This window comes from Giraffa tippelskirchi, chromosome 9, assembly GCF_054371585.1.
Source record: "Giraffa tippelskirchi isolate mGirTip1 chromosome 9, T2T-mGirTip1v1.2.pri, whole genome shotgun sequence".
Classification (NCBI taxonomy): domain Eukaryota; kingdom Metazoa; phylum Chordata; class Mammalia; order Artiodactyla; family Giraffidae; genus Giraffa; species Giraffa tippelskirchi.
In genome coordinates, this window is record NC_137283.1 from 7,705,615 (window position 1) to 7,731,270 (window position 25,656).

Consider the following 25,656-nt stretch of genomic DNA (forward strand, 5'->3'; position numbering starts at 1 on the left):
TTACCAGTTTGTAGTATTTTTTTAGATTTAAGATATAAGTGATATCATTCAGTATTTGTCTCTCTCTGTCTGACATCTCACTTTCAGCACTTTTTCATGACAGCATCAAATACATAAAAGGTATTCGCTGTATATATATGAAAGAATGAATTCCCAGGGTGTCTGTGCAATAAAATAGAATACCTAGCATCTTAGATTGGGTTCTTCCAGAAGCCAGCTGAGCCACACGTTCAAGTTGAAGTTCTCCTGGAACAGGTTAATAAGGGAGTAAGGGAAGCAGGACAGTGAAGGGGAGGCAGACAGGAAAAGGGTGTAATTTTTGATGAGTTCTTAGACATGATCTGAGCATGTAGGGAGCTCTGGAGCATAAATTGCGCCTTGAGTTCCTGCAGTCTTGAGGTTAGGGAGCTGGGCTTCGTCCACCCTCACTAGTCAGTGGCTGCCTACCAGCCACCTTGGGGGATGGGCACTCCCAGGCATCTTGAACCTTCCAACCGGAGGTGGCTCCAATAGCCCGGGGCAATTCTTTGAAGAAGGTTGCTGGTATAACCCAAGGAGTTTCTGAGGGGTTCTGAGCAGTGTATCTCTGTGTCCATTGCATCTGGGAACAAACAGGTCATTAAGGGCATCTTTGATTCATTTTGAACATTATGTTCCTGTTCATCATTGTTTTTTTTTTTCTGGTTCATTGATTTATTTTTTCCTGGCCTGTTTGCTAATCTATATCCTACCTCTTTGCATTTGTTTATATAAAACAATAAGAAGAATTTTAACTATTCTTAAACACAAGCAAATACCAGATAGTCCAAAGATTTATATCTAAAAAAGGAAACCATAAAAGTCCTGGAGGAGGGCTCCCAGCTACTTTGGGAAGTAGGGACTTGAGAAGGTCAAATTACTCTACAGAGGAAATGGAAAGAATTTGTTTTTTATGTTTTTTGTTTTGTTTTTTTTTCTTCTGGGAGGGCAAGCATAGAGCAGAGAGGAGTAAGGCAGAAACAACAGATGTAGCCAAAAGACTGCTGGGAACCAGAGTGCCTGATGTGTGGTTTTACGATGCTGTGTGGCTCTGTCCCGCTAAGCGGTCATTGTAGACAGCTCCAAACCTTGGGTAAATAGGAGCTGCTTCTGGTATAGAAACTAAGAGATGGATCGAAGAGGAGAGATGAAAGAACAGTCTGGAACTGCACGATGGAGAACAAGGGCTCAATGTTGGCAGCTCACACCAGCCAGGCCGAGAGACCAGAACTCCACAGGGAATTGCAGCCATCTTGACAGAGGTACTGGATTTCCTTTTCCTGGAGGCATGGAATATGACCAAGCCAATCTTCACTAGATCCTTCTGATAACTGAACTGCACTGAGGAAGCTAAAAGCCCTTCAAAGTATCTTTACAAAGTGCATTTATAAAATACTATCCAATCATAATATGGGAGAAGTTACACAAGTTGTGTGAAAATACGGAATAAGGCAGAATCAGAACCCAAGAAGTTCCCAATCCAGGCTTCTGTTACATATTTTTGTTCCCCGGCAGCAGCTTGCGATGACAGGGCCAAAGCTGCTGATTGCATCTGGTGCTTCTCTGAAAAGCTTCACAGTGAAACAGGGAATCTCAAAAATGGGTTCATTTAAATCCCCTCTGTGTCATACCTGCCTGAAAAGTCGCAGACTTGGGGAATAAGATAAATATATAGTCACCATGACAAATTTCAAGTTTTGGCCAAATCAGTAAAATGAGTGTGTACCCTCCCGAGGAGGGGCTATGGTGACAACCAATTCTTCAGAGTGCATAGATACGCAGAGGTTGGGACTAGGGAGGCGGGGCGGGGAGGGAGTTGGCTGATGCAGAAAGTGATCCCTGGAAGGATGATGGGAGAGTTGAAAGTGAGACTGGGAAGGAAAGAGAGCCAGGAAAGGAGACGTTGATGAGTGAGTTACTACAGTGGGTAATCGGGGCTCTATCCTTGTGCAGAATGCTTAGAATCATCTCACAGAGAGGCAAGGAAGATGGGATATTTATTGACCAATTCCTGAACCTCTTTGGTTGAAGGTTGCTCTTGGGTTTTTTGTTTATTTGTTTGTTTGTTTTTCTTAATTCGGCTGCACCAGATCTTAGTTGGGGAACGCAGGATCTTTGATCTTCGTTGCAGCATGCAGGAATCTTTAGCTGTGGCATGTGGAATCTAGTTCCCTAACCAGAGGTCGAACCCGAGCCCCTGCATTGGGAGTATGGTGTCTTAGCCACTGGACCACCAGAGAAGGCCCCCTCTTAGAGTCTTAATTCCCCAGCAGTCCCTCATTGCCAGGAGAATGATCTGGGAGAGACATGTGTGACTTCAGTGGTCTGCAGGTAGGACAGTGAGAGTTTTGAATGTCCTTTCCCTGGTCTATTAGTTATGTGGCTTTTCTTCTCTGTCCTTCAATTTACTCACCTACAGAAACATGATGATAATAATTGAAACTTATGGGGTTTTCATAAGAGTTAAATGACAAAAGATATGTATGTAAAATGCTTAGAAAATTCTCAGGAGCCAATTTAATAATACAATTACCATGTTAAATCTGCCACATTCATTAAACTAATTTGTTAAGTGAATTATAGCTATTCTCTCTTATTCTTTGGAAAGATAATAACTTATTGGCATTAGTTGCCTTTTTTCTAAGCAATCTAATTTTTTTTTCCTCAACAGATTTTCAACTTCATTCATGCTTATAATTGTGAATTTTATAATGTTCATAATGAACAGTTATAAAGGTGGGTATCCATGAAGCAGATGACAGATAAAGTAATTTCTATACAGCTTGAGCTGCAGATCAAGTTTTATATACACTCAGGTTTTTCTTTTATGTTTTGGTTTATTTTCTAATGTTATCTTTGCTAAAGGAAATGACCTAAGCTTTGCTCCAGATCACTGGGACTGGCACTGTGTTTTGGGTATCACTGTCAGCTCCTGCTAAATATTATGATCAAAGGGGAATCTTGAAATTAAAGCAGTTTTTTCACTCATACCATTTCCAGCATTATGCAAAGTCAATGAACATATACCCAAAACTAGAAAGGAAAATATTTCAGTTTGGCAGACAGAAAAAAAATGGATTCCTGGGAATTGCCTGGCGATCTAGTGGTTAGGACTCACCGCTTTCACTGCTGGGGCCTGGGTTTGATCCCTCCCTGGTGGCTCAGATGGTAAAGAACCTGCTTGCAATGCAAGAGACCCGGGTTCAATCCCTGGGAGACCCGAGTGTGATCCCTGGGTTGGGAAGATCCCCTTGAGAAAGGAATGGCAACCCACTCCAATATTCTTGCCTGGAGAATTTCATGGACAGAGGAGCCTAGTGAGCTACAGTCCATGGGGTCGCAAAGAGTCAGACACAAGCGAGCAACTAACACTGTGGGGAACTAAGATCCCACAAGCCAAACCACGCAGTGTGGCCAAAAAAAAGAAAGAAAGGATTCCTAATCTACTTCTTGGCTGGTTTTTGTCTTGGATTTCTTCATTTTCAGGTACAACGTGTAGATGTTGTTTATAACCACACTATGCCATCTATTTATGTCCATGATGCGCACTGAAAGTCATCCATTGCTGAGAAAGGCTGAAATGCTCAGGGATTGATCTCCTCAGTTTGATCATCTTGAGAAATTGCATCCTCAGTATTAAAGGTTATAATACATCAGCTGTGTGAGAGCTAGTGAAGAGAGTTAATATATCCCTGACGTGTGCTACTCAAGCCAGCCACTTGAAAACTGGCGTTAAAAATGACATACAGGAATGTATTCAGATGATTCCTCCTTAAAAAGACCAGTGAGAACAGGGAAGGTGCTTCTCCCCTCAACAGGAAAGATGTTTTTGTAGGGGAGCTCAGTTACAGTTGTTGCTGTTTTTTTTTTTTTTTGCCTGAGGTGCAGCTTGAGGGATCTCAGTTCCCCAGCCAGGAATTGAACCTGCAGCCTAGCAGTGAGAGCACTGAGTGCTAACCACTGGACCGCTAGAGTATTCCTTTTTTTTCCCTTTTAAATAGACGAGTTTTAGAGCAGTGTTAGGTTCACAGCAAAACTGAGTAGAAGGTACAGAGATTTTCCATGTACCCCTGGCCTCCACATACACATAACCTTCCCTACTAGCAACATCCCCCACCCACCAGAGTTGCATGTTTGTTACCATCTATGAATCTACATCAACATCTCTTATAATCATAGTTTATGCTGGGATTTACTCATGGTGTTGAGTATTCTATGGGTTTGGACGAATGTATATTGGCATGTGGGCTTCCCAGGTGGCCCTAGTGCTAAAGAATCCACCTGCTAATGCAGGAGACATAAGAGACATGGGTTCTATCCCTGGATTGGGAAGACCCTCTGGAGGAGGGCATGGCAACCCACTCCAATATTCTTGCCTGGGAAATCCCATGGACAGAGGAGACTGGTGGGCTATAGTCCATAGGGTCACAAAGAGTCGGACACGACTGAAATGACTTAGTAAGCACACGTGCATAATGACATGTATCTACCATTATAATATGGTACAGAAGATTCACTGCCCTGAAAACCCTGTGTGCTGTATTATCTCTCCCTTGCCCCACCCCCTGGCAACCACTGATATTTTACTGTCTCCATTGTTCTTGCTTTTCCAGAACATTGGAATCATACAGCCTTTTCAAACTGCTTTCTTTCCCTTGGTAACATGAATTTAAGGGTCCTCCATGTCCTTTCATAGCTTGATAGCTCATTTCTTCTCAGTGCTGAGTACTAGCCACTGTCTGGATATACCATAGTTTATTATTCATTCACCCACAGAAGGACATCTTGATTGCTTGCAAATTTTGGCAATTATGAATAAAGTTGCTTTAAAGATCTGTGTGTAGGTTTTTGGGTAGACATAAGTTTTCAACTCATTTGGGTAAATACCAAGCTGGATCATTTGGTAACAGTGTATTTAGTTTCATAAGAAGTCTCCGGGCTGTCTTCAAAAGAGATTGTACCATTTTGCAACCCCACTAGCAATGAATGATAGTTCCTGTTGCCCCACATCCTCACAAGGATTTAGTGTTGTCAGTGTTTGGGGTTTTAGGTGTGCAGTGTTAGCTCACACTTATTTTAATTTGCATTTCCCTAATGACATACAATGTGGAACATCTTTTTGTATGTTTATTCGCCATCTGTGAGGTATCTGGTGAGCTTTCTATTTCAATCTTTGGCTTATTTTAAAATCAGGTTGTTTCCTTATTATTGTGTTTTAAGAAATCTTTGTGTATTTTACATAACAGTCCTCTATCAGACACGTCTTTTGCAAGTATTTTCTCCAAGTCTGTGGCTTGTCTTCTCATTCTCTTGGCAGTTTCTTCCACAGAGCAGAGCAGAGTTTTTAATTTTAATGAGGTCCAATTTATCAATTATTTCTTTCATGGATTGTGTCTTTGGTATTGCTTCTAAAAAAGTCATCACCATGCTTGAGGTCACCCAGATTTTCTCCTCTGTTACCTTCTAACTTTGTCTACATTGTCTACACCCACTATTGTCTACATTAATAGTTTTGCATTTTACATTTCGTTCTACGATCCATTTTTATTTATTATTTTTGTCACAGTTCTAAGTTCTGTGTCTGGAAATTTTTCTTTTTTCGCACATGGAAACCTCGCTGCTTGGCACCATTTGTTGAAAAAGATTATCTTTTCTCCATTGTATTGTCTTTGTTCCTTTGTCAAAGATTAGCTGACTCTATTTATATGGATCTATTTTTGGACTCTCAATTCTATTCCATTGATCTGTCACCTGTTCTTTCATAATGCAGTCCTCTGACTTTGTGCTTTTCCTTTAATATCGTGTTGGTCATTTTGAGTCTTTATATAAACTTAAGAATCACTTAGTTGATAGCCACGAAATAATTTGCTGAGATTTTGATTGAGACTGTGTTGAACCCACAGATCAAATCGGGCTGAACTGACATCTGGCACGCTGCAGTCGATAGGGTCACAAAGAGTCGGACACGACTAAGTGACTGAACAAAAATAAACATCTTGACAATTTGAATCTTCCTATTGATGAACATGAAATATCTCTACATTTATTTAGTTCTTTTTTGATTTCTTTTATCAGAGATTTATAATTTTTCTCATATACATCTTGTTGCTGATCTTTTTAAAGTATGTATTTGAAGACATACATACCAGTTGCACTTTTGTTGTTATTGTTCAGTCACTAAGTTGTATCTGACTCTTTTCAACCCTATGGACTGCAGTATGCCAGGCTTCCCTGTCCTCCACTATCTCGTGGAGTTTGCTCAAATTCATGTCCACTGAGTCAGTGATGGTATCCAACCATCTCATCCTCTGTCGTCCCCTTCTCCTCCTGCCTTCAATCTTTCCCAGTGTCAGGATCTTTTCAAATAAGTCAGTTCTTTGAATCAGGTGTCCAAAGTATTGGAGCTTCAGTTTCAGCATCAGTCCTTCCAATGAATATTCAGGACTGATTTCCTTTAGGATTGACTGGTTTGATCTCCTTGCTGTCCAAGGGACTCTCAAGAGTATTCTCCAGCACCACAGTTCAAAAGCATCAATTCTTCGGCATTCAGCCTTCTTATGGTCCAACTCTCACATCTGTACATGACTACTGGAAAAACCATAGCTTTGACTAAATGGACCTTTGTCGACAAAGTAAAATGTCTCTGCTTTTAAATATGCTGTCTAGGTTGGTCATAACTTTCCTTCCAAGGAGCAAGGGTTTTGTAATTTCATGGAGGCAGTCACTGTCTGCAGGAAATTTTAGAACTCAGGAAAATAAAATCTGTCCCTTTTCCCCTCTTCTATTTGCCATGAAGTGATGGGACTAGATGCCATGATCTTAGTTTTTTGAGTGTTGAATTTTGAACCGATTTTTTCACTCTCTTCTTTAACCCTCATCAAGAGGTTCTTTAGTTCCTCTTCAGTTTTTACCATTAGAATGGTATTATCTGCATATCTGAGGTTATTGATATTTCTTCTGGCAATCTTGATTGCAGCTTGTGATTCATCCAACCTGGCATTGCGCATGATGTACTCTGCATATAACTTAAATGAGCAGGGTGACGATATACAGCCTGGACGTACTCCTTTCTCAATTTTGAGCCAGTGAGTTGTTTCATGTCCAGTTCTATCTGTTGCTTCTTGACTCATATATAGATTTCTCAGGAGAGAGGAAAAGTGGTCTGGTATTCCCATTTCTTAAGAATTTTCCAGTTTGTTGTGATCCAAACAGTCAAAGGTTTTATCACAGTCAATGAACCAGAAGTAGATGTTTTTCTGGAATTCCCTTGCTTTTTCCATGATCCAGTGAATGTTAGCAATTTGATCTCTGGTTCCTCTACCTCTTCTAAATCCAGCTTGTACATCTGGAAGTTCTCCATTCATGTTCTGCTGAAGCCTAGCTTGAAGGATTTTGAGCATTACCTTGTTAGTATGTGAATTAGGCACAATCATGTGGTAGTTTGAACATTCTCATTCCTCAGCATTGCCCTTCTTTGGGAATGGAGCAAAAACTGACCTTTTTCTGTCCTGTGGACACTGCTGAGATTTCCAAATTTGCTGGCATATTTAGTGCAGCACTTTAACAGCATCAACTTTTAGCATTTGAAATAGCTCAGCTGGGATTCTATCACCTCCACTAGTTTTGTTTGTAGTGATGCCTCCCAAGGCCCACCTGACTTCACACTCCAGGATGTCTGGCTCTAGGTGAGTGACCATGCCATGGTTATCCGGGTCATTAAGACACTTTTGGTATAGTTCTATATATTCTTGCCATCACTTCTTAACCTCTTCTGCTTCTGTTAGGTTCATACCGTTTCTGTCCTTTACTGTGGCCATCTTTGCATGAAAAGTTCCCTTGATCTCTCCAGTTTTCTTGAAGAAATCTCTAGTCTTCCCTATTCTGTTGTTTCCCCCTATTTCTTTGCATTGTTCATTTAAGAAAGCCTTCTTATCTTTCCTTGCTATTCTCTGAAACTCTGCATTCATTTATGCATATCTTTCCCTTTCTCCCTTGCCTTTTGCTTTGTCTCTCCTCAGCTATTTGTAAAGCTTCCTCAGACAACCACTTTGCCTCTTGCAGTTTTGTCATATTTAAATTTTTTCCAACTATTACATTATCTTTATTACTATATTTATATTATGTGACCAAAAAAAAAACAAAACCCCAAGCCTATTTCAGAACGTTTCCAATCAACATCACTTAAGTGGCAAAAAATAGCTTCAAATTATAACAACTTTTGATCAATACCAACATGGAAGAAAAAGTTCTTTGGATACAGTTCCATCCCAATAAGAATATAGCACAATGACCAGCACAAATTATAGCCACATTGACACTTAAAGCTGGTCACTATTTTGAATCTCTTTCATGAAGCTAGCACATTAGATAAAATAGTTTTTATAAGACTTTTAAGAAGGGTCATTGATTTGTTCCAAATTAAAGGAGATTGAAGAGATACGACAGTTAAAGGCAGTGCATAATCCTGGATTGGACCCTGGATTAGGGGGAAAACAGCTATAAAGGTCAATACTGGGACTATGTATGAATTTTAATATGGATTAGCTAATAGCATTACATCAATGTTTCACTTCTTGATTTTGATCATTAATATGCCCTTGTACTTTGGAAATATACACTGAAATATTTAGAAATGAAAGGCCTGATATTTTCAGGATTCTTTCCTTTTTTGTTAAACTCTAGCACATGTTGTACATGTATACATGAAAAAGTGTACTTTTTTTCTTTATACAGAGGGAGATAATGAGAAATCTAATGCAGGAAAATGAAAACAAACTGGGTAAAGAGTACATAAACAATCTTTGTACTCATCTTGAAACTTCCCTGTAAGTTAGAAATCATAACAAAATTAAAAGTCACCAAGCCAATAAAAATGCTCTAAAGTTAAGTCTAAAAAGTTTAAAAATCATGTATTTGACATATTATCCTGACTTCACTCTAATATTTCAGACTTTTTTTAAAGCCAATTCAATGCAGTATTTGGCCTAAAGATTTAAACATAAGCGAAAAACAGCTTAAAATACTACATAATATTCTATCAATACATGACTGCTAGACAGAAAATATAAAATTGAAGAGAAACACTTAATCTTAGATTCTTATAATCTTTTGTTTCACTATTTGTGAAGTTAATGCTCATGAAAAGATAATAGTATAAGTAGATTCTTTTTTTCTTCAGTGAAAGAGAACTGAGAGAAGATATATTTCTTTGCCTTCATGAAAAGTGGGAAGTGTTTAGAGGCACAGGGGCATTACATAAACAAATTACTCTCAAATGGTTTGGAAAATAATAATATGAGATGAGACTTCCCTGGTGATCCAGTGTTTAAGCCTCTGAACTTTCAAAGCAGGGGGTGCAAATTTAATCCCTGATCAGGGAACTAGATCCCACATGTCCAAAAAATAAATAATAATAATGATAAGAGAAGCTAAAAAAGTAAAAGTGGCTTAAGGTTAACAAAAGTGGGACTGAGATGAAGCCTGTATGGGAGTCCTTTGTACCCTTTTTTTTTCTCTCTTTGTTTTTCTTTTTGACTGAAACTTTTCTGTAAGTTTGAAACTATTTTGATATAAAAGATTACGGGAAAAAAAATCCCCAAACACATATTATGAGTCATCAGATAGTCCTTCTTATAGCCCTTCTGGTCTGTTCCAGATTGCATGATCTGCTTTCTGAGGCAGCTGTCAGCATGGGCACATGTCTGGATCCATCCCAGTTGGCCTTCTGTCTTTCTGCTGCCTGCATCTCAAGCCCTGGGACTACTTGCCAGTGAGCTTGACTCAGGCTAGGACGTCACTACCCTGAGCAACTTGGCCAAGACTGGTCCAACTGGTTAGGGTCCTCTGACCGTGTATATGGTTAGGCAGGCAAGTAGCACCAACAGCACATACTCAGTCATTAAGTTATGTCTGACTGTTTGCAACCCCCTTCTTTGCAGCCCGCCAGGCTCCTCTGCCTATAGAATTCTCCAGGCAAGAATATTGGAGTGGGTTGCCATTTCCTTCTCCAGGGGATCTTCCCGAACCGAGGATTGAACTCACATCTCCTGCATTGTCAGGCGGATTCTTTCCCATTGAGCCACCTAGGAGGCCCAACGGGCCCATTACAAAATATATGCTGTTTAGCTGAAGCTCTAAAAACAAAACAAAATCAAGTTTGCTTCAGCAACAGGAGACCAGTGTGAGGTTTTCCGTCTGCTGACAGATCCTGAGCAGCTGAGAGCACTGATCCTTGCCGTGGATGCCTGCAGCCTGGCTGGCATGAGGCATTATATCCCCTTCCTCCCTGACTCCAATCTCTGTGATTACAGTTTTTATCTTCATGATTTCCTTCAGTATAAAATCAAGGTCAGGGAGCATATTCTTCCCCACAAAGACAGTGATTAAAGCAGTGTGTGGACTGACATTCAGTCTAACCTTTTTATTTACATATCCTTTCTTGCTTCCTATAGAGCTGGTATGTCATCAGCTGATAGGAAAGTACATTTTCCTGGTATGAAAGTACATTTTCCAGGCTCTCAATATTATTGTAAATATTAGGTAACATTCATTAAAGGGGAATTTACTGTATTGGATTTAGGATATTTAGTATATCACAAATGGGATAGCTATGAAGGATGTAAATTGCAGTTAACAGAGGATTTGAAAGGAAGACATATATTCATATGGTGATGCATGCTTGGTGAAAACTTTTTTGTGAATAACTTAGTGGGGGGAAATAAAGAGTGCATTGAATGAGTAGAATCAGATAAATGCATTTTGATCAGCAAGGACACAGGCACTGATAATGAGGAAGAGGTCGTTCAGTTTCTGCACTTTATTAATTAAAAAGTGAAGTGAGACAGAGCTGAGATTGTACCAAGGGGAACAGAGAGCTTGACTGAGAACAGACTGCATAATTATGAGTGCACACTAAGGGCTGCCCTCTATGCTAATTTCATTATAATGAGCAAAACCACGTAGAAGCATTAATAGCATAAATTGTATGAAAGTGAAAGTGAAGTCACTCAGTCATGTCCAACCCTTTGCAACCCCATGGACTGTAGCCTACCACACTCCTCCGTCCATGGGATTTTCCAGGCAAGAGTACTGGAGTGGGTTGCCATTTCCTTCTCCAGAGGATCTTCCCGACCCAGGGATCAAACCCGGATCTCCCACATTGTAGACAGACGCTTTCCCGTCTGAGCCACCAGGGAAGTCACTATAAGTTGTATACAAGAGCCAATTGGACACTTGGAAGGTCTGTTGGGCATAACATTTAGAAGGAGCTTCAGGAAAAGATAAAAAATTATATCATCTGGGAAGGGCATAGATTTTATTTAATTAATTAATTAATTAATTTGCTTACTGTATTTCATCAGTCTTATCTAAGTCATGTGGAGAAAAAAGGTTCTTTCCAGTGAGCCTGTTTCCCAGAATGCAAAAGAGTGGGTGAGGAGGAGGTACAGGTGTGGTTGACTTTCCCAACTCTCCCTGTTTTCCAGGAGCTCAGGTAAAGTTAAACATTGGCGGTGTCTTTGGATCAATTTCATCCCTTTTCACTTCATCCTCAAATGAGAACATGGAGACTTCTTGGTGAGGAATTCTTTTTTTTTTTTCTTTTTTGGTTGTGCTGGGTCTTTGTTGCTACAAATGGGCTTTTTCTAGATGTGGCAAGTGGGGGCTCCTCTCTAGATGTGTTGTGGGGGCTTCTTATTGCAGTGGCTTCTCTTGTTGAGGAACAAAGGCTCTAAAGCGAGTGGGCTTCAGTAGTTGCGGCATGGGCTCAATAGTTGCGGCACACAGGCTTAGGTGCTCCATGGCATGTGTAATCTTCCTGGACCAGGGATCAAACCCATGTCTTGTGCATTGGCAGGTGGATTCTTATCCACTGTGCTACCAACAAAGTCCTAGATGAGGAATTCTAATGACCCAATTTATTACAGCCTATCCTAGGACACTCAGAAACTCAGAACTGGTTCCGAAGCTCTGGGTCATGGATCAGGTAGGAAACTGGACAATGGAGCAAGAAGCAGGGAAACCAACCAAGGGGAAGGGAATAGCATACCATCAATGTCTCCTGAGTATTCCTTAGCACTCAAATACAGATTGCAGGGTGACAATATTGTCATCCTGCTTATTTAACTCACAAGCAGAGTACATCATGCGAAATGCCAGGCTGAATGAATCACAAGCTGAAATCAAGATTGCCAGGAGAAATGTCAACAACCTCAGATATGCAGATGATACCACTCTAATGGCAGAAAATGTAAAGGAACTAAGGAACCTCTTGATGAGGATGGAAGAGGAGAGTGAAAAAGCTGGTTTGAAACTCTATGTTCAAAAAAAAGAAGATGGCATCCAGTCGCATCACTTCATGGCAAATAGAGGGAAAAAAGTGGAGACAGTGACAGATTTTATTTTTTGGAAGCTCCAAAATCACTGCAGATGGTGACTGCAGCCATGAAATTTAAAAACTTTTGCTCCCTGGAAGGAAAGCTATGACAAACCTAGACAGCGTATTGAAAAGCAGAGACATCACTTTGCCAACAAAGGTCCATATAGTCAAAGCTATGGCTTTTCCAGTAGTCATGTATGTATGGATGTGAGAGTTGGATAATAAAGAAAGCTGAGCACTGAAGAACTGATGATTTTGAATTGTGGTGCTGACAAAGACTCTTGAGAATCCCTTGGACTGCCAGGAGATCAAACCAGTCAATACCAAAGGAAATAAACCTTGAATATTCATTGGAAGGACTGATGCTGAAGCTGAAGCTCCAATCCTTTGGCCACCTGATGCGAAGAGCTGACTCATTGAAAAAGACCCTGATGCTGGGAAAGATTGAGGGCAGGAGGAGAAGAAAGCGGCAGAAGATGAAATGGTTAGACAGCATCATCTACTCAATGGACACGAGTTTGAACAAACTCCAGGAGATGGTGAAGGCCAGCAAAGCCTGATGTGCTGTAGCCCATGGGGTTGCAAAGAGTCGGACATGACTTAGCAACTGAATAACAGCAACAACAGATTGCAGAAACTTTTAGAGACACTTGACCTCCTGGAGAATCAGAAAGCCATCGTATACATGGAGAAAAAGGTTCCTTGGTGAGCATAGATGTTAAATAAAAGGGATACACTGTACCTGTGAGTTCCGAGGTATCATAGACACTGCACACACCTATAATTTCTCCCACTGGTAAAGCAAAAACTTGTGGAAATCAACCAAGGACCAAGGATCTGTGAATCTACACGGCCCTGCCTATCTTGCTTCCCAGGGCTACTGCGTGGAGAACACTTGGAAATGGAGACACCAAACTCGCTCTACTCACAGATTAAAAAAAAATTTTTTCCCTTGGCCATGCCATATGGCAGGTGGGATCTTATTTCCCTGACCAGGGATCAAACCCACGCCCTTTGCATTGGAAACACAGAGTCTTAACCACTGGACCACCAGGGAAGTCCCTCTCTTCTCACAGCTTTTCAGGATTGTTTTTTTTAAATTAAACTTTTAATTTTGTACAGGAGTATAGTTGATTAACAATGCTGTGATAGTTTCAGGGGGATAGCAAAGGGACTCAGCCATACATACACATGTATCCATTCTCCCACAAATTCCCCTCCCATCCAGGCTGCCACACAACATTGAGCAGAGTTCCCTGGGAGAAGGGATAGTTAAGGAGTTTGGGATGGACAGGTACACACTGCTATATTTAAAATGGAAAACCAACAAGGACCTACTGTATCGCAGAGGACTCGTTTTGATATGCATGTGAGAGGAGCCAGTCACTCCTCCCTGCTCCAGAGGAGGTCAGAGATGAAGGTGAGATGCCTCAAACTTAAAACACAGAATGTTCTCTTGGAACATGGGTTTGCAATAATAAACAGAACAAGAAGTCTTTGAGCACTTTTCCCTCATATATGCCAAGAGCACTTTTCCCTCCTGCTCTTTCATAATTTTGACCAACTCAAGAGCCAAATTTCTATGAGAATGCATACATGATGGCAATTTATTTTCTATGTCCGACAGTGTCATTTAATAAAATAAATGTGCCAACAGTTCATTCTGCTAGCTCTCCAAGCCTAATGTTTGACATGAACTTTGTTGTGTGGATATCCTTGCTTCTTGATGATAATTTGATTTACTCCTGTTTTGTTACTCAAACTGCAACTTTGAATGATGTTTTTCTAGGCTTGGTCTCTTCCCCTATGTTTGTAACAAGACCCATTAGCTACATTGCTCTGAAATTAGTTAGTAGTGATGACAACTCTGCAAATATACCCCAAACCACTGAACTGTACACTTTAAATAGGTCACTTTTACAGTATGTAAATTACATCTCATTAAAACTGTTCTTTTTTTCTTAAGTGCTAACTCCCAATGTTCATTGCAACACTGTTTACAATAGCCAAGATATGGAAGCAACCTAAATTTCCATCGACAGAAATGGATAAAGAAGATATAGTACATATACACAATGGAATATTACTCAGCCATTAAAAAAGATAAAATAATGCCATTTACAGCAACACGGATGGACCTAGAGATTGTCATACTAAGTGAAGTAAGTCAGATAAACACAAATATCACATGACATCACTTATATGGGGAATCTAAAAAAAAAAATGATACAAAAGAACTTATTTATGAAATAAACTCATAGACTGAGAGGAATGAACTTACGGTTACCAGGGGAGGGGTGGGGGAGGGGCAGTTAGGGAGTTTGGAATTGACATGTACACACTGCTCTATTTAAAATAAATATCCAGGACTTCCCTGGTAATCCAGTGGTTAAGACTCTGCACTGTCAATGCAGGGGGTCCAGGTTTGATCCCTGGTCTGGTCAAGAAGCTAAGACCCCACATGCCTCGAAGCTAAAAAACCAAAACATAAAAACAGAGGCAATATTGTAACAAATTCAATAAAGACTTAAAAAATGGTCCACATCAAAAAACCTTTTAATAAATAAAATGGACAACCAACAGGGATTAACTATAGAGCACAGGGAACTCTGCTCAATATTGTATAACAATCTAAATGGGAAACAAATTTGAAAAAAGAATAGGTACATGTATAACTGAATTACTTTGCTGTGCACGTGAAACTAACTTTTTGTTTAATATTGCAGTTAAAGAACAGAAAGAGACTTGTTTATAGAACATAGCTCACATGGGTAAAAGAATTATGATTAGATATCCCTGCCCATCTTTATTGTCTTAAAGAGAGGTTTTATATGGGGTTGGAGCAGCCATTTCTTTGAAGCAGGTGACTTGCTGAGAGAGAAAAATCTCCCTTTCCCTAACACCATCTCTAAAAAAAGGTAGAGGATCAAATTTTGCTTGTACATCTTAAAAGCAGAAAGCTGAGATTATTTTAAAAAGACTGAAACCAATGTGGTATTATGTGAATGCTGGACATTATAATTTTTATAGAGCAATGGTTCCCAACCTTGGCAGAGTCTTAACAATACAACAACTGGATCACACTTAAAGAGATTCTGATTTATATGGTTTGAGGTGTGGCTGGGGTTTGGAATTTTAAAAGCTTTGCTAGTGATTCTAATGTGTAGACAAGGTTGAGATACACTGCCATGGAGAAAAAGGAGTAGCAGAATATCCGACTAGTTTATTAGTACCTTGGTGCTCTGAAATTTCCAGTTACTGCTCATTTTAAAAGCTTAAATTTATGCCTAGGTCAGACAAGTGATGTTGGTAAGTGCCTAGAACAGCTAAGTTATTCTTAGTGGTTGTATTTAGGTTACTAATTTTACAGCCTTTATTGAATTTGTTACAATATTGCCTCTGTTTTATTTTCATTACTAACTGTAAGCTTCCAATAACCATCTCTCAGTGACTGATGTAATGACTTAGGGATATGGAACAACACAGCAGAGAGCATCAAAGATAAAACTTAACTTATTTCTTTGAAAAATTTGTCACCTTTATTGCTCTGTTCTTTCTTTCCGGAACTATTTGTTAGATATTAGACTCTCTGGATTAGTTGCACTCACTGATTTTCATATGCTTTTTTCCTTTTATTTCAAATATCTTTTATTTTGATCCTACTTTCTAGGAGAATTTCTCTATTTCATTTTCCAAACTATCTACTGAATTTTAAAATATTGGTTGTTATATTTTTATTTCCAAGAACTCTTTCTAAATCTCTTACTGTACTTTGAAGAAATCTGTTCTTGTGTCATAGATGTAACTTCTGTTATCTCTCTAAAGGTTCTTACAGATTTTTTCCTGTTTCCTGCATATTCTATTTACCTGAACTTCCTTTTTTTCATCTCTGTCTTTCACTATAGAATGTGTCCTTAAATGTTTATTTAGTAGGAAGATAACAAAAATATATATGGATCAGATCACTAGGGGGTGATCAGGCAAGAACAAGGATGTTTGATTCATACTTCACCAAATGCCAGGATCTTTAGCTTTGTTCCTCTTGACTAGGTCAGTTTTCTCAGAGAGTAATCCTTCAACCTCCTACCTAGAATGCAGTTATGGGTTTAATTGTGTTCCCCAAAAAGATATGTTGCGGTCCTTACCTCCAGTACCTCAGAATGTGACCTTATTTGGAAATAGGGTTGTAATTCATTTAAGTTGAGGTCATATTGGTGTAGGGTGAGCCCTTAATCCAATATGATGGTGTCCGTATAAGAAGAGAGAGAGACACGCAGACACACAGGGAAAGAACCACCATGTGAGGATGGAGGCAGAGACTGCAGGGACATATCTGCGTACCAAGGAATACCTCGGGTTATCAGAAGCGAGAAGAGACAAGGAAGAATCCTGGGAGCTTTGGAGAGAGCATGACCCTGCCAACACCTTGATTTCCAACTTCTAGTTCCCTAACGGTTAGACAATAAAGTGAAAGTGAAAGTGTTAGTGACTCAGTCATGTCCGACTCTTTGTGACCCCTTGGACTGTAGTCCACCAGGCTCCTCTGTCCACAGGATTTTCCAGACAAGAATACTGGAGTGGTAGCCATTCCCTTCTCCAGGGGATCTTCCCGACCCAGGGGTCAAACCCAAGTCTCTTACGTTGCAGGCAGATTCTTTACCATCTGAGCCACCAGAGATGTTGTTTTAAACCGGCTAGTTTGCAGTGCTTTGCTACAACAGCCCGAGGAATTAATATAGCTGCATAAGCCTGGTTTTCACAAAACAGCTGGGAAAGGATGCTGCTGATCCCATTCAGTATCTAGACTATAACTAATTCCCCCTCTTCTCACTATGGCACTTTACCCCTGCCCTCAGCTCTGCCTCATATCCTCTTTGGTTCAATTTTTTCACTATCTAAGCCTCCAGTGTTATGCTATTGTGGAGGAAGGATAGCCTTCTGGTGGCACCAGGTGGGGAAAGGAACTTTCTGTTTCTTAACCGTTGTTTTAACTGCTCCTTATTCATATAATCAACCAATCCTCCCACACTCTCATCCTACCTTTGGAAGTACTTGGTCCTTCTTATATACATATATAATTATATTTATTTATTTTTGGCTGTGCTGGGTCTTTGTTGCTGCGTGAGCTTTGCTCTAGATGCAGTGATGATTGGGGGCTATTCTCTAGTTGCGGTGTGTGGACTTCTCATTATGGTGGCATCTCTTGTTGCAGTCCAGGGGCTCTAGGCTCAGTAGTTGTGGTCACAGGCTCTAGAGCACAGGCACAGTAGTTGTGGTGCAGGGGCTTTGTTACTCCATGGCACATGGGATCTTCCTGGATCAGGGGTTGAACCTGCGTCTCCTGCATTGGCAGGCAGATTGTTTATCACTGAGCCACTAGGGAAACCCTGGGTTCTCCTTTTTTTAAAGTCTTCTTTTTATTTATTTTTTGAAAAAATTTTTTAAGTGGACCATTTTTAAAGTCTTTATTAAATTTGTTACATTATTGTTTCTGTTTTTTGTTTAGGTTTTTTGGTTGTGAGGTATGTGGAATCTGAGCTCCCCCACCAAGGAGTGAATCTGCATCCCCTGCATTGGAAGGTGAAGTCTTAACTACTCAACCACCAGGGAAGTCCCAGTACTTATTTCTTACTTATTCTGCTGCTGGTGCTGCTAAGTCACTTCAGTCGTGTCTGACTCTGTGCGACTCCACAGACGGCAGCCCACCAGGCTCCCCCATCCCTGGGATTCTCCAGGCAAGAACACTGGAGTGGGTTGCCATTTCCTTCTCCAATGCATGAAAGTGAAAAGTGAAAGTGAAGTTGCTCAGTCACGTCCGACTCCCCGCAACCCCATGGACTGCAGCCTACCAGGCTCCTCCGTCCATGGGATTTTCCAGGCAAGAGTACTGGAGTGGGTTGCCACCGCCTTCTTATTCTGAGTTCAAGTCTTTTCAGAGGGTTTTGCCCTTCGATTAAGTTTGTTCTAAATTGCTCCCTCCACAACTGAAAAGTAAGTAGGCTTTCAGCTTTTTCAGTGCTGTTAAGTCTGGTTTTTTGGTTGTCAATATTTTGGCTTTTGTTTTTTATTCTTATGAGTCTGTATCTTTTTTAAAAAATCATATATGATAATTTTGGTGAGGATTTGGGAAGGAGCAGATGAATGTATGTACTCAATCTAGCATGGTCAGCTAGAAATCCAACCATATAACTTTTTAGAGGATCTAGTTGTGAGTTAAGTAGAAAGAAAAGAGAACTTGTTCAACTTGATAAAACCTACAGCTAATAAAATATTTAATTATATATAATGTTTAATGGCAAAATTATTGAATGCTTTCTCCCCTGAGATCAGGAACAAAACAAATATTTTTACTGTCACTTTTACTCAGCATATCACTGGAGATGCTAGCCAGTGCAATAAAGTAAGTTTTGCTTTTTGGAACTTTCTGGAGAAGAAAATTTTTTCTGAATACTTTCATGTTGGTTGACTCTGTGGATGTGGAACCCATGGACTCAGAACTTGTGGATACAGAGGGTCAACTGTAGTTAATTGTATGTCAAACGTACCTCAATAAACCTGTTAAAAATTCAACTCAAAGAAGGACAAATGTCATATTAGACATGGAATAAAAAAAAATGATACACATGAACTTATTTACAAAACAAAAAGAGACCCAAAGACATAGAAAACAAACTTATGGCTACCAAAGAGGAAAGGGTGGTGAGGGAGGGATAAATTAGGAGTTGGGATTAGCAGACACAAACTACTACGTATGACATAGTTAAACAACAAAGACATACTGTATAGCACAAGGAGCTATACTCAATGTCTTGTAATAACCTCGCATGGAAAAGGATCTGAAAAAAGAATATATACCACCCTTATGGCAGAAAGCGAAGAAGAACTAAAGAGCCTCTTGATGAAAGTGAAAGAAGAGAGTGAAAAAGTTGGCTTAAAGCTCAACATTCAGAAAACTAAGATCATGGCATCTGGTCCCATCACTTCATGGCAAATAGATGGTGAAACAGTGGAAACAGTGACAGACTTGATCTTTTTGGGCTCCAAAATCACTGCAGATGATGACTGCAGCCATGTAAATAAAAGATGCTTGCTCCTTGGAAGAAAAATTATGACCAGCCTAGATAGCATATTAAAAAGCAGAGACATTACCTTGCTGACAAAAGTCCATCTAGTCAAAGCTATGGTTTTTCCAGTAGTCATGTGTGGATGTGAAAGTTGGACCATAAAGAAAGCTGAGTGCTGAAGAATGGATGCTTTTGAACTGTGGTGTTGGAGAAGACTCTTGAGAGTCCCTTGGACTGCAAGGAGATCCAATCAGTCCATCCTAAAGGAAATCAGTCCTGAATATTCATTGGAAGGACTGATGCTGAAGCTGAAACTTTGGCCACCTTATGCGAAGAACTGACTCGCTTGAATAGACCCTGATGCTGGGAAAGATTGAAGGTGGGAGGAGAAGGGGACAACAGAGAATGAGATGGTTAAATGGCATCACCGACTCAACGGACATGAGTTTCAGTAAACTACGGGAGTTGGTGACGGACAGGGAGGCCTGGCATGCTGCAGTCCATGGGGTCGCAAAGAGTCAGACACGACTGAGCGACTGAACTGATATATATATTTTGGGTTGGCCAAAAAGTTCATGTGGGTTTTATAAGTCCTTACGGAAATATATACACGCATACACACACACATATACACACATACAACTGAGTCACTTTGCTGTACACTTGAAACTAAGACAACATTGTACATTAACTATACTTCACTTTTTTTCAAATGATGCAATAAAAAAGTTGAACTCTAGTCATTTTGGTGTGGTTTCTGGATGGAGCAGAGAAATAGATGTGGTTCATCCATCATGTTTACCTGAAAATCACATCACGTAACTTTTTAAAGAATCCTGTTTTCATTTCAGAAACTTTTTTTTTATACTTTTCTTGGTCTATTTCTCTCTATCACTCATGAATACTCCCATTCGTTTATGCCTCATTTTGTTCCCAGCCCAACCAAGTTCTGGGTTGGGTCCTAGGGATGGGCTTCAATGCAATGAATTACAGAAGGTACCTGGAATGTTACTGCCCGAGGATTAACTTCATAGTTAAATCAGGTACAGATCTGTTCCTGAAGCAAGAGAATAGACCAATCAATGTTTCAGGTTCTTTTCTTTTCAGTACAAGCATTGATTGCTCATGTTATAAATGGAGACTCTTAAAAATGAAGGAGGTAATAAATTAGATAATATGTCTTGGCATTTGCAGTTTTGTATATGCCCTCTCCCTCCTCACCCCTTCATCCAAGTGTAATCCAAGTCTTAATAGTATCTGAAAAAGACCTTGACTCTACAGGTTCCTGAGATGGGTGGAGTGAGCATGAATGATGTACACATGTAAGGTATGCCCATCACATGTGTGGACATGTCAGAGGAACACCCATGTCATGATTGGTGAATCTAGATTGGAATTCTTTTCCTCAGCACTGCTTTAATCATGCATTACTTCTTTTTAATAAAAGGAGTCTCTGGTTTTACCAGTTATATTTTCCTTACAACACATTAGATAAATAATGGTTTTCATTTTAAATGTTTTTGTTCTCACAGTGAATGGAAAGTCCCAGGATGATCAGGAATTTTTCTTTAGTATAAATCTGAAACAGAAACTCCCATATCTCAAAGACCTTTCAGATAGAAATCAGAAGGCTCCAGTCTGAAATAGCACCTAACAAATGAGGTAAAGCCATTTACTAAATTGTTAAAGGAAAGAAAAGGAAGAAAACTGCGGGAAATGAGCCCCTTGAGGGTAGTCTCTGTGTTTTATTACTTCTGTACTCATATTTCCAAGCACAATAGGTAGACAGCTGTTGGGCATCTATCATTTGGGGTGTAATTTGCATTCCTCTCCTCGTACTCTGATACCAGACTGCTTCTTTCCTGTGGGGAAGTCCTATCAAATGGGTCTGGTGAGATTGTCAGGGTCCACTCCCCTATAGGTGACCAAGTCTGGTCATTCATTTCCCTAGGAACGTTAATTGATTTAGACGAACAGTTACCTGAACTAATGTAGACCAAATGCAGTTTTCAATTAAGACTTCTTTTGTCAGCTCGTTGGAGAGATTTCTCTGAGATATAGATACTGCTTTTTTATATAAATTTTTTTGAATTAGCTTTTTATTTGTTTATTTATTTATTTGGCTGTGTCAGGTCTTAGTTGCAGCTCGCAGGATCTTTCATTGCAGCTCTTGGGGTTCTTTAACTGCTGCACGACGACTCCAGAGCACATGGGCTCATTAGTTGTGACACGCGGGCTTAGTTGCTCCATGACATGTGGGATCTAGTTCCCCAATCAGGGATCAAACCTGCATCCGCTGCATTGGAAGGTGGCTTCTGAACCACTGGACCACTGGGGAAGTCTCATGAGATACAGATATAACCTTTGATTGTAGGAGAAAAACATGAGCCCCTGTACACAGTGTTTGAGCCCCTAATCCAGCTACGGCTGAAAGTAGACGCAATCCTTTACTGTTTGAGCTAACTTGAGTTGGGTTTCTGTTACTCACAACCAGAAGAATGCCAACTAATGCGATCATGATTTAATGGCACCCTCTAAAATATTACTTTTTAAAATAAATATGAAGGTCAAGAGTCTTCCAACTCAAATGAAAACAAAATACAGGAAACTAAAATTTAACCCCATATTGGGAGAGAATGGTTTGCAACTAGGATCGATTTTCAAATAGTAAAATCTTTCAGACAATGAATAGAAGTAATGAGGAAGTCTAAGCATTTCTTTTGAGGGACTGCCCTGGTGGTCCAGTGACTAAGACTCCATGCTCCCAGTGCAGGGGGCCTGAGTTTGATCCCTGGTTGGGGAACTAAGATCCCACATCCGCAAGTCTGTGTGCTGCAACCAGAGAAGCCCACACGCTACAATGAAGACCCAGTGCAGCCAAAATAAATAATAGACAATAAAAATAAATAAATAACCATGTCTTTTCAGAATTTTTAGAAATGATCTCTCATCAAAAGTGGTTTAGCTTTCTGGACCTGGAGAATGAGTGACAGCTTAAGATCTCTGAGAATGCAACTATAGCCTATCTGTCAAAGTTACACTGAAGTTAAGAATAAAATGAAGCCATATTTTCTTAAGGATCTTAGTTGTTGTTTAGTCGCAAGTCATGTCCGACTCTTTCGCGACCCCATGGACTGCAGCCCGCCAGGCTCCTCTGTCCGTGGGATTTCCCAGGCAAGGATACTGGAGTGGTTGCCATTTCCTTCTCCAGGGGATCTGGAGATTGAACTCTCCTGCATTGGCAGGCGGATACTTTGCTGCTGAGCCAGTTACAAAGATTTTGAGCCCCTCCCTCCCACTGAGGTACCCAGTCTCTGCTCCTATTTGCCCTGTCTTTTCTCAGAGTTCCCCAGGTATTGTCTCACTGCTGGTGACAAAATGACTCTCCTTTTGCTCCTGTCTGATCAGCTTCCCTGGCTGTCTGGAGTCTTTAAGAAGCATCCAGAGTCAAGGAGCAGTGCTGATCTCCTGGATCCCCTCCTGCACCCCTGAACTTCCAGAGGCTTGTGGTTGTCACGTCAAAGAGGGAAGAATGACTTGTCTGCAAGTGCTCGCTGCGTATTGTCAACCAGGTCCTGAAGTAGCACTAAAGTCTCATAAAGCCGGTCACAAAAACGGGTTGAGGGACTTCCCTGGCGGTGCAGTGGTTAAAACTTTGCCTTCTAATGCAGGGGGTGCAGGTTTGATTCCTGGTGGGAGAACTAAGATCCCATAGGCCTGGTCACCAAAACAGGGAAACATAAAGCAGAAGCAATATTGTAACAAATTCAATAAAGACTTAAAAAAAAAAACAGGTTGAGCCAGAAGTTCGAACATGGACACACATACACACCACACACACATGCTTGTACATATGCATGCTGCTCTTTAGATACAGAACACAGCCATTTTTATAAAGTAAATATATCATCTCTCCACCTACAGCAGCACAGACAAATTTTACCTTCATCATACTGAGCACTCTAGCAAAAGTAGAGGCTTTCACATCTCCATTTAGAAAGGAGCTCTTTGGTTTACATTTTTTTTTTTAATGATGCTATAAAACTGGTGGTGAAATTTATCACTTATTTTTAATTTTCTACATTCTTTTAATTTTAAGGGAGTTTTTGGTGTTGACATTTTACCAGTTTGAGTGAAGCATGGAAACCTTATTCTTCTCCTTATCTCTCCCCATTTATAATTGTCTTAAATGTTTCCTCTCCACATATTGAGGTACATCAGACAATATTATCATTTTTGCTTCAACAAACAAACATAATTTTAAAAACTCAAGAAGAAAAGTCAATTGTTTTTATCAGTATTTTTACTCTATTCATTGTCCTTCCTTCTTCCTTCCTCAAGTTACAAGATTCCTCCTTTTATAAGTTTCATGGACTTCCCGGAGGCCCAGTGGTTAAGGCTCAGCTTCTAACGCAGGGGGCATAGGTTCTATCCCTGGTCTGGGAACTAAAATCCCACACGCCACTCAGTGCAGCCAAAAAACAAAACAAAACAAACAAACAAAAAAAGAACACTTCCTATCTCCTTTTGTAAGTTTCCTCTGTTTAAAGAATTTCCATTAACTATCTTTTCAGGTTTAGTCTGAGGGTGACAAATTCTTTTAGTTTTTCTCCATGAGAATGTCTTGATATCCCCTTCTGCCTGAAGAATGCTTACACTGAATGTAGAATTCTGGATTCACAGTTCTTTTCTTTTAATGCTTCAGAAATGTTGAGTCACTTCCTTTTGGCCTCCATGATTTCTGATGAGAAATCTGACATCACTCAAATTGTTTTTACTCTACTTACTTATAGGCATCACTTCTCTCTCTCTCTCTTTTTTTTTTTTTTCTTCTGTCTTTAGCTTTCAGAAGTTGGTTAGGATCAATCTTGGCATGTATTTCTTTGGGCTTACCCTGTTTGGGATTCAACAGCTTCTTGAATCTATGGGTTAATATCTTCTGCCAAGTTCAGAACACTTTCAGCCACTATTTTGTTGAGCTCTTTTTCATTCTCACACTCCTTCCCATCTCTGGAAAGACTCGTTATGATCTCACATATCCCTGAGGTTCTCTTCAGTTTTTTTTTTCTTTCAGTTTATTTTCTTTCTGTAGTTCAAGTTGGATAAGTCTTAGTGATCTCACTTCAAACTCACTGATTTATTCTCCTGTCTGCTATTGAGCCCTTCCAGAGAGTTTTTATATTTTATGATATTTCTCAGTTCTAAAATTTTCTTTTGGCTCTTCTTTATAGTTTCAATTTCTTTGCTGAAATTTCCCATATTTTCACTTGTCTAAAGCATGTTCAAAATTTTTCATTGCAGCATTTTTTATGATGGACTCTAAAACCCCGGCCGGCTAGTTCCAACATCTGTGTTATCTTGGTCTTGCCATCTGTTTGACCGTCTTTTCTCATTCTAGTGGAGATTTTCCTGATTCCTGGGAGTAGGGTTTCTTTTTCTAAATTAGTTCCAGACATCTTGGTTATTATGTTACGAAACTGTGCATCTTATTGAAAACTTCAGTTTCAGCAGATTTCCTCTGACACCACACCAGTGGAGGGAGTGGGATGCCCTCTTTCACTGCCAAGTGAGAGTGGAAGCCAAGTTCTCCGCATAAAACTACGGAGGATGGAGGTCTTTTGAACAAGATGGTTAGTATGCAAGTCCTGGCTCCTCACTTGACCTTCTCTGATATCACTCCTGTGTGGTGAGAGCCAGGCAGGAAGGTGCCTCATTCCAGCGAGATGAGGATGGAAGTCTAGGCTCTCCACTCAACCTCTGTTGACAAGGGTGGGGATGGGGCCTGTTATTCCTGAGGCATTTGACTGCAGTAGGGTCATTATTGTCTACAAGTTTTCAGTTTTTCTAGACTGCTCCTTTCCTGTCCTTTGACTAGAAAGAATGAATTTTTCTTAGACTTTTTTTTTTGGTCGACAAGGCATTTCTAGTTTGGTAGCTTCTCCAGGACCCAGTTGAGAATATGAGAAAAACAAAACCTAGAGAATTAATACACAGCAATCCTTGAGTCCCGAGGTCCCTAACCATTCTGTTTTCTTTGCTCCATCTTTCAAAGCTGTCTTTATTTGCTTTAAATGTAATATCCAAAGTTTTTAAGGAGATCAAGTCACTCAATCCTAAAGGAAATCAGCCCTGAATATTCACTGGAAGGACTGAGGCAGAAGTTAAAGTTCCAATACTTTGGCCACCTGATACAAAGAG

At 40.0% G+C, this 25,656-nt stretch overlaps 1 long non-coding RNA gene across 1 annotated transcript in view; it reads left to right on the forward strand.

Moving 5' to 3' along the window:
- The window catches only part of LOC145520560 (uncharacterized), a 63,225-nt gene that overhangs the window by 27,256 nt on the left and 10,313 nt on the right, over positions 1 to 25,656 (forward strand). Inside the window, exons 3-8 of the long non-coding RNA XR_014064583.1 lie at positions 2,690 to 2,754; positions 11,502 to 11,592; positions 14,361 to 14,556; positions 17,901 to 18,005; positions 20,991 to 21,120; positions 22,867 to 23,030. This is a non-coding gene — a long non-coding RNA (uncharacterized LOC145520560). The remainder of the gene's footprint in view (positions 1 to 2,689; positions 2,755 to 11,501; positions 11,593 to 14,360; positions 14,557 to 17,900; positions 18,006 to 20,990; positions 21,121 to 22,866; positions 23,031 to 25,656) is intronic.